Source organism: Antechinus flavipes, chromosome 4, assembly GCF_016432865.1.
Source record: "Antechinus flavipes isolate AdamAnt ecotype Samford, QLD, Australia chromosome 4, AdamAnt_v2, whole genome shotgun sequence".
NCBI lineage: Eukaryota > Metazoa > Chordata > Mammalia > Dasyuromorphia > Dasyuridae > Antechinus > Antechinus flavipes.
The window spans coordinates 274037244-274045711 of NC_067401.1; positions in this window are offsets into that span (position 1 = coordinate 274037244).

The window sequence follows — 8468 nt, forward strand, 5'->3', positions numbered from 1 at the left end:
CATTAAATCAAATGTTAGGCTTGTCAGATGACACAATATGAAGAACCTTCCCACAATAGTAAATCCTCTCACTTTGGGCTAAACCATGCTCTTTTTAAGAAAGAATCTGTCATCTTGAATGCAGAAGACAGGCAGATCTGATCAAGAGGTATGCACTTTTCACGGCCTGGCAGAATGCTCCTTAATCAATATTTCAGCTCAAAGGCTATAAAGTTCCAACAAACCATAAATGATTCCCCAAAATTCAGAAATCTACACAACCAAGTTCAAGGCAGAATTGGGTAGTAATTGTAATGTTCACTTACTTCCTTTCAGAGCCTCTATAGACCATACAAATTTGCAGCCTCATTTTATATTTAGGCCTTCGAAAATAGACTGGCATGTGTGCATATTTATGAATAGCTAGGTCTTTTAGCAGTTGCCACTTTGATTTATTCATTTTGATCCATTTTATGAGCTGTAAGAAACTAGCTCAAGAAAAGTGTTCTATCCTTTGCATTAAGGGAATCTGGAGATGAAGTTGTACAATTCTCCCTTAGTCTCTCAATTACAATTAGAAAGAAAAATGACAATATAATGGATACAGAACATAAAACTAAGGCAAATATAATGGAATAAAACTACTGAAGGAAAGCTGACAAGCTCTGGATTATCTTAGAATTTAGTAGTTTTAGCAAATATGATATTACATCACCACTCCATTTTTATTTGGGGGATATAGTTGGGATGGTATATATGCTTTAAACATTTTTTAAATGTTTAAAAATGTTTTCTTCAAAAATAGGCTCATTGTGTTTTTAGCATGCTTCTGCTCGTATTTTAGGTATGTCTATTATAATTAAAGGGCTTAGAAGTGAATTCCCATTATGAATTTGTGTAGGCTTTACTATCTTAACACAGCAACTTAATGACAGTTTACTAATATAGAAGTCAATTAAATGTATACATGCATGCAGACACTTTTATATATGTATATATGAATATACATCAAGTGAGGACTAAAGCTGTTATAATCCTATTTTCTCTCTGAAAAAACGGGTCTAAGGACTTTCCCTAAATAGAAAAAAATTTTCTCTAAAAATGCAGTTATTTGGAATTCTACAACATTCTTAACCAAAAAATATTATCTGCATAATTACATTAAATGTCTTCTGGAATACATTACCACTAATGATGCTAATACAGTTAGTCCAGATGCAAACTATAAAAACATCCATTATCTTTTGTCCTTGAAGGAACTTCAAAAAATTACTTTTTTTCTTGTAGAAGGCTGCACTTTAATTCTGCTCTTCTCTATTGTGAACTATTGTAAGGAAAATGGGACTATTTATCTTTCCAAGAACTGGACTAAAGTTACTGAAATGAATAGTAAAAAATATGTACAAATCTACCAATCAAAATCATGCCTGTGCCCCTACATTTCATCCTATTTCAGTTGGATCAATTTCATTTGTGATTAATTTAATGGGTATGTTAGATTGGATACTTCTATAGGAATATTATTTATATTTTATTTCATATTCAAGCAAGATGCAGGATCATTAGAGCAAAAATGAAATCAATTCTACCAAATATGTCAAGCACTGACAGTGAAATAAATAACTTTCCTTGACTATTACTTCATGAAGATACTTTTAAAAGTGAAAACAATTGTTACCAACACAGAATAGATAAAAATAAAGAAATATAATCAGATAATATTGGTGTTAATATATGGGCAGTGTAAATTAACAGAATTGAAAAGAAGCCAATACTAAATAAAGCAAGATAAAATGAAATAGGAGTCATAAAGCACTTAACAAAGCCTAGCATATAAAAGGCATTTAACAATTGCTTTTTCCTCCTAACAGTTCTTTTTTAAACAATTATTTTTAAGTTTAAAAAAAGCATCATGAATTTTACAAATAAGAACATTTTCATATACAAATAATAAAAAAGAGGATTGTGCAACACATTGGTTCCAAAGCTGTCCTGAAGTTCACTTTTTTGAGAATAACAATAAATTCCCATCTCAAAATACAAAGCAAACAGGTTTGACCAAGCAAAAGCATATTACATGAAAAAATAAAGTAACAGCTAGAACAGATCAAAAGAATGAAGGTAGAAAACATCAAATGATTAATAAAATACCAGCCAAATCTTGTCGGTTGAGTAAATCTAATGCATGGATATTCTTTGGGTGCAGGCAATAGTCATTTACATTAAATACATACAGAAGATTCCAAAGCCAGGTAATTCAGAATATATTTTGTCATTCTTTGTCAATAGTTGTTCTTTTTTTGGTTTTGTTTGTTTGGTGGGTAGCAATCAATAATATATCTGTTTCTTTGCACAAACAAAAGCTTCATAAACATTTGTGGAATTTAAGTGAATCAAACTGGCAGTTTAAATGCTACAAATCATAGGATCATTTATTTGTAACTGGGAGGGAGAATCAAACCCAAGTTTCTCTTTTCTTCTTTATTTTTTTTCACTATAAGACTTTTTTTATTGATACCTTTTGTTTTATAGCATATTCAGTTTTGAATATGCCCTTTCCCCATGCAATGATTAAGACTTAGCTTATAATAGAGGAAAGAAACCAAAGTTTCAGCTAAAGCAATTAACAGGTAAAATCAGCAGATTGTGACATATGCAACATTACCATCACCATCCCTCCCAGTCCCAACCCTTTCACATAAACACACTTCAAAGAAGATAATGGGTCTAAATTCTTCCTCAGATACTTAAATCTGTGACCCTGGGCAAGTCATTTAATCTCTTCATGACTCAGTTTCCTCATCAGCAAAATGAGGCCAAATTTTTCATTTTATAAATATTGAAAATTGAGTCCCCAATCATTTTAGTAACTTATCTATTTCAGGCTTCTAGTTCTGAATCCCAACTTCTAGCTTCCAGAGGACATTCTCTAACCTAGGTATGGCCCAAAGCCAGCTCAGTCCATGATATGTAAGGCCAATTCTTAATTTATGTGCTGTAAATCAAGCAAAGGGAAGGTAGCACAAAGAATTATCAAGAAAAGTTAAATAAAAGCAATGCGATTAGCAGTCCATTTTACAAATTTTGTTACTTCAAATAACTTCAAAGACCAATGTGTGTGAAGATTATGTGTAGACAAACTAGATTCTTACCTGAAAGATCAGACTAGCCTGATCTTATAATGCAGAATATCTAGAAGAATTCTAAATTACAGGCAAAAATTATCCTATTAAAAAAAGAGGAAATTTTAGTCCATGATATAGATTAGTCTTCAAATATCTGAATGATCTGAAATTAATACAGAGTCTGGGAGAAATCAACAGTATTGCTATACATTTATGAATAAATGATATGTTATAACCTGTAGAATCAAGTTGATTTTATTTATGTTTATCGTAACACTCACAAATTCCCTAAATCAATGGTTCTCAAACTTTTGTTTTCAGTATCTTTATCCTATTAAAAATTATTGAAGATCTCTCCAAAGAGTTTTTGTTTATCTGGACTATATTTATAGACATTTACCATATTGGAAATAAAAACTATTTTTGAATTTGTAGACGCTCTAAAAGGGTTTCAGAGATCCCCAGGATTCTCTAGACCATACTTTGAGAACTACTGCCCTAAATCATAAAAACCACCACATTTACAGATACAATGAATATTTCGCAATCTTAGAGACTTTTTATGGGGGGAAGACAAATTCGGTTCAATCAACATTTATTAAGCACCTACTTTATGCCTAGAACACTGCTGGGTTATGTATATGAAGCTCTACTTTATACAAAGCAAGTAGATTATCACAATGTTTCTTCTCTAGGTGTTTAAAGCTTAATTGTGTCCAGGCAATCCGTGAGCTATGGTCATGTTTGTGCTTCCAAAGCACATTTATGGGGCAGCTATTTAGAACTCTGAATCCATTCCCCACCCTCCATAAAAACAATGCCACTGGATTTCCACAATAGCCAATTCATCTAGAAGGTACTTAGATTTTAGGATTAAGACATAGCTATCTGGCAGTAATAAAACAAAAACTTTCTGGAGCAAATGAATATTTTGTGGGATAGGGACTGGGTCTATGATTACATTGGCATAGGGAACTCTTTTATAGGAAAACTCCTACTAATGTAGGTTGACATTTTCTCTTTAGCTTGTTCAGACTTTCTAAGTCTAGAACTTTCTAAGTTATCTAGAACAATGGTGTCAAATTCAAATAAAAATGGGTTATGGACCCCTAAATAAGGACCTCAGTAGTCCATACTCCATATTTACTTAGAAAAACATAAATTAGTATTATTTATATTGTATTGTGTTTTATTTATTTTAGGAAACCTAACAGCACTGCGAAATATCTTCCTTCTCTTGTGACAATGTCACACTAAGTTCTGCTATTTTATAACGAAAACATTTCAGTTATTCCAACATTCATTAAATCATCTTCCACCATTTTTCCACTTTCAAAATAGGCAAGAATCCCTTTGACAATATTACTGACAATTATTTAGCGTCTGTTAAAAACCAGTGAGATAAAGGCCACTGTTTCCAGAAGCAGATCATACTTTTGATTTGTTCAGGAGCTTCCCACCCTTACAATTCTACCCTTGTGGGATTATATCCTTGGATAGCTCCCATCAACACCTCCTGCTAAATTTCCTCTCTTTATTTCTCCAATTTCTGTCCTCTGGGATCAAATACAATCTCTATCTTTCAGCTACAGCTCTTCAAGTAGTTGAAGACTTTTCTATTAGCTTACCAGGACTTTTCTAGGCTTATAATACTTAGTTCTTTCAACCAAGCTCAGTATGAAATGATCTCCTGAATTATAGTCATGGATCTAGAGTATCTAATCCATTTCTCTCAATTTACAATGAAAACTGAGGCCAAAGGAAATTATGTGATTTTTCCAAGAGCACTTTTATCACCCTCTGATATCAGTACTCTATTTTTTTCTTTGTTCTAACTAAAACATGGCACCTTCAGGTGCAACATACTCCCAAGTTTGGTTTTATCAGGGTAGAGTACAGAAGAGTTATACTTTCTTTCTAGACAAATGTACCTTTCTGGGCATTGCCTAATATGACATTCATTTTTTTGGTTTCCCATTGTTATAATGCTGACTCATGTTAATTTGTATTTGATTAAAAGCTTTGTATCTATTTACATCTAGCCATATCTGGCAGGTTTTGAGCTTGTGAAGTTGATTTTTTGAACCCTAGTGTAGCTCTTTCTAGTTACCGTTATTCATTTTTATATGATGCTTTTGAATGAGTGTAAATAGCAATTGTTTTCTGTTCTGGCCAGAAATTCTGAGGTCTTCCCCTCCCAGACTGATATTTTTGTGATGGTAAACTAGGCTGTATTTTTCATCAGTTCTTCTCTAGCCCTTAATCACTGAATGGCATCAACTCAGACAAACTGAGACACTGGAAAGACCTTAATTTACAAAGACCAAGATCACCCACTGCATTATGGGCCATTGTCATCTTGAGTTTTATCTTGTCACTGGACTCTGATGACTCTGGAGGAGAGAATGAGGTTGCAGACTTCGCAGCTCTGATTCACTTAAATCCAATTCATACCCAGGTCAACACATCACTCTCATGAAATCCTTGAGTTTCTTCCAGAACAAAGGATGAACAACAATAACAATCTTATTTTATTAAACCTAGCTCATAAAGAACTTTTGCAACATGATTCTGTCATCCAGTGTGTTAACAATCTCTCCCATTTTTATATCATCTGAAAAGTTTACAAGTAAATTATCTAGGGCTTTACCCAAATCATTGATAATAATATACAATGCACCATCAAGGCACATGCAATCCTCTACCAGAGATTTCACTTATTCATTATTTTGAGGCTCCATGAGGAATGAGTCTTCTCTCTACTTAGGCTGCTCACAAGGAAAGAAGTATGGTAGGAAATAAGCATTCATTAAATATCTATGTGTGGTGATAAGCACTTTACAAATATTATCTCATTTGTTCATCACAACCAACCTGGAAAGCATTGTTATTATTATTTCAACTTCACAGTTGAGAATACTAAACAAATAGAAGTTAAATGACTTGCCCAGAGACACATAGCTGATAAGTTTTGGAGGATGTATTAAATCACAATCTTCAAGGCCTAATGGTCTATTCACTGTTCCAACTAGCTGTTTTTATTTACTATAGTATTTGCATTTCATGGACAAAACAACAACAACAACAGCTTCATTGGGCAGCCAATCTTATGATGATGAGCTTTCTACAAGTTTACATAGACTGGTCCTGAAGCAACAGATGTATGTATAGTCTGTTGTTTGGGCACCTATTAGTTTCACCACTGCATTATTTTAAATGTCATAGGTTAAAGAAAGTTAAAGAACAAATTATTTTTTATTAATTTTGAAAATAAGAGACTTTTTTAGTCAACACCAGAAGTCCTGAATACAACTGCCCAATCCTTGAATCATCTTGTGAAGAGATGACTTCAGTTTTATGAGAATGTAAATCTGGTACCAACACTGAATTCAGAGTTGGAGTTTCATATTTCAATTAAGTAATTAAAGCTAGTTGAGTATGAAATACCAAATTTAAATTGCTGTAAGTCAAAATAAGGTATGCTTCATAATTGAAAAACAAAGTGGAAAAGGAGGGGAACATAGACTGAGAAAGGAAAGATGATTCAGTAAGTAATAAATTAAAATAGCTTTCATTTTAGACAACATTTTAAAAGGAAATGAACCTTTGTGAAACATTACCTAGTTTATAAATCTTTGGTTTGAATAGTCCAGCATTATATTGAAGACAGCACAAATTGTAGAATTCTGACACTTTCTCTTACTTAGAGTTTTTTACATTCCACAAAGTATTGCTGAACAATGACAGTTTCCATTTTAGCTATGTCTGCTCCTTAAATTGAAGAATAATCAATCTATCCTATATGCCATCTTTTTTTCCCTGTCATTTTCCAGTCATATCCAACTCTTTGTGACCTTATTTGGAATTTTCTTGACAAAAGTACTGGAATGTGTTTTCCATTTCCTTATCCAGCTCATTTTACAGATGAGGAGACTGAGGCAAACAGGATTAAGTGACTAGCCCAGGGTCACCCAGCTATTAAGTATCTGTGGTCAGTTCTGAACTCAGGAAGATGAGTCTTGATTCAAGGCCTGATACACTATCCACTGATTCACCTAGCTGTCCCAACCCTTCATTTTATAGATAAAGAAACTGAGGCATAAATAGGTTAAATGATTCAACCCCTCCCTCATGCATGTAATCCAGAGGCAAACTACACAAAGAGCCATTATCCTTGGTTAGTATGAGAAGTAGGATTTTGAGCTCAAGACTTTTAATTCCGAAGTCAGTGTTCTTCCTACTGTACCAGCTAGAATATTACCTAGCTAATGTTGAATGTGATGCTATAACACATTATGCATTTACATTATGAAGGATCTTCAGTGTGATAATACCTGAATTGGTTCTTTTTACAGAAGCAAAATACTTAAGTTACTTAGTTTCTCTGTACCCCTATATCCCCATATGCCAACTGATAGAATTGGACCCTGAAGTCTCTGGGGTATTTCTTAGGACTCTTTCTACTAGGTACTAATAAAAGCATTTTACGGGCAGAAGCACCCTCTTTTGAACTTTAGTGCTTTGGGCATGATAGATCCAACTGATTGGTTTGGGGGAAAGAGTTGTTTGGCTAAAGAAAACTATATTGTGCTGGCTCCTACCCTCATGTAGGTGAAAAATATATGTATGATTTTTTTTTCCCTTAGTGAGCACCCTTAGTTCTGTCCCTGGATGAAGGAAGATAGATTTCTATAAGACTAAACTAGGAGAGGAAATGGGAGAGGAGAGTTGCCTGAGTGTACTGCCTTAGAACAGCTTTGTCCAATTATATTTACCAATACTCCTACCACTAGAATGCCACTACTGACTCATTTTGTGTCCAGGGGAACTCAGGACAGTCCAGATTCATTTATTTTTTTCTCTGCTTTGGGGAAACTATAATAAAATGTACTAATAAAAATCTCTTTGGTTCCTCTCAGTTCCCCAACTGGGAAAAAAATCAAAGCAATTAGAAAAAACATCTTTTTTTCTGTCTGTAAATGACTATAGGCTCTTATTCTGTGATTTCTAATCCCCCAAGAATGCACGTGCATGCACACACACACATACAGACACACACACTGAGTAAAATCTTAGGGAAACTGGTTTAGTTTCAGAATGCATGGCCAACATAAAGAACAAACAATCTTTTTTTTTTTTTTTTTAAGAAATTAGAGCATAAAAGCAAGAGCAGAGAAAGGGGTGGAAAGGTTGGAGTTTTGCCGTTGTCCTTCTTGGCAAACAGAGATAGTTCCTGGGATTCTTTATTGGCTCCAGGTGGTCCTTTGTCATTCATAATATTTTCCTTGGGTCTGACCTTGAGGTTGAAGCCATTTGAAGATGGAGAATGTGACAATGTAGTTTGAAGCTTCTTGGGCAAAGAAA